Raw genomic sequence first — 1,732 nt, 5'->3', positions numbered from 1 at the left:
CTCAATGTCGGCTTCAGCAGTCACATTCAATCCCATTCCCGTTTGGACCTCTTCCCGCCGATGGAAATGCACAAAATTCGGCCTGAACACGCGGGGCGCTCCCCCCTCGAAGGCGAGACCGTCGCCAGAACCGCCGGGTCAAATCCGGCTGAGCTACCCGCGTTACAGGTCTCAAAGTCGGCTTCAGCAGTCACATTCAATCCCATTCCCTTTTGGAACACTTCCCGCCGTTAACAATGCACGATATTCGGACTGAACACGGGGGCCGGTCCGCCCTCGAAGTCAACACCGTCCGCAGAACCGCCGGGGCAAATCCGGCTGAGCTACCCCGCCCCCGAACACTCAAAGTCCCTCTGAAGCCTTGCATTCGCCTCCTTGGAAAATTGACGTCAAACATTACCAAAATCGGGGGCACGAGCACTAAAGCTAAGTCTCACCCTTTCCCTATCCCTAACCAGGAACCGAACGCCCACCCTCAGCCTCACACCAACGCCGGTGCCACTCCAGACAGACACACCCTTCAAAACCACACCCATCCGGCCATGCAACTCAAAAAGGGTCCAAATTCAGAAACACCCCCTTCAAAAGGCACTCCATCCTCGGCCACACCACCGGGACATGCTCCCCTCGGCGATAATTAAGCCCCCACCACTATTTGAAGCCAACCGCAGCCGCAACTCGAACGGAGAAATCAGTAACCAATTCAAAAATGCGCTTGGTTACTGATTTATACCAACCCGAAAATATTCTAAGTGTCGGTGGTTACTGATTTATACCAACCCGAAAAAATTCTAAGTGTCAGTGGTTACTGATTTATACCAACTCGAAAAAATTCTAAGTGTCAGTGGTTACTGATTTATACCAACCCGAAAATATTCTAAGTGTCAGTGGTTACTGATTTGTACCGACCCGAAAATATTCTAAGTGTCAGTGGTTACTGATTTATACCAACTCGAAAAAATTCTAAGTGTCAGTGGTTACTGATTTATACCAACTCGAAAATATTCTAAGTGTCGGTGGTTACTGATTTATACCAACCCGAAAATATTCTAAGTGTCAGTGGTTACTGATTTATACCAACTCGAAAAAATTCTAAGTGTCAGTGGTTACTGATTTATACCAACTCGAAAATATTCTAAGTGTCGGTGGTTACTGATTTATACCAACCCGAAAATATTCTAAGTGTCAGTGGTTACTGATTTGTACCGACCCGAAAAAATTCTAAGTGTCAGTGGTTACTGATTTATACCAACCCGAAAATATTCTAAGTGTCGGTGGTTACTGATTTATACCAACCCGAAAATATTCTAAGTGTCAGTGGTTACTGATTTATACCAACTCGAAAAAATTCTAAGTGTCAGTGGTTACTGATTTATACCAACTCGAAAATATTCTAAGTGTCGGTGGTTACTGATTTATACCAACTCGAAAATATTCTAAGTGTCGGTGGTTACTGATTTATACCAACCCGAAAATATTCTAAGTGTCAGTGGTTACTGATTTGTACCGACCCGAAAAAATTCTAAGTGTCAGTGGTTACTGATTTATACCAACCCGAAAATATTCTAAGTGTCGGTGGTTACTGATTTGTACCGACCCGAAAAAATTCTAAGTGTCAGTGGTTACTGATTTGTACCGACCCGAAAAAAATTCTAAGTGTCGCTGGTAACTCAGTAACTGACCTCCTAGAAAAGTGAAGAGGAGGTGAGAAGGAAAAAAAAAAAAAAGTCCC

Source organism: Chiloscyllium punctatum, unplaced genomic scaffold, assembly GCF_047496795.1.
Source record: "Chiloscyllium punctatum isolate Juve2018m unplaced genomic scaffold, sChiPun1.3 scaffold_655, whole genome shotgun sequence".
In the NCBI taxonomy this organism is placed as follows: Eukaryota; Metazoa; Chordata; class Chondrichthyes; order Orectolobiformes; family Hemiscylliidae; genus Chiloscyllium; species Chiloscyllium punctatum.
Note: the sequence above shows the minus strand (reverse complement) of the source record.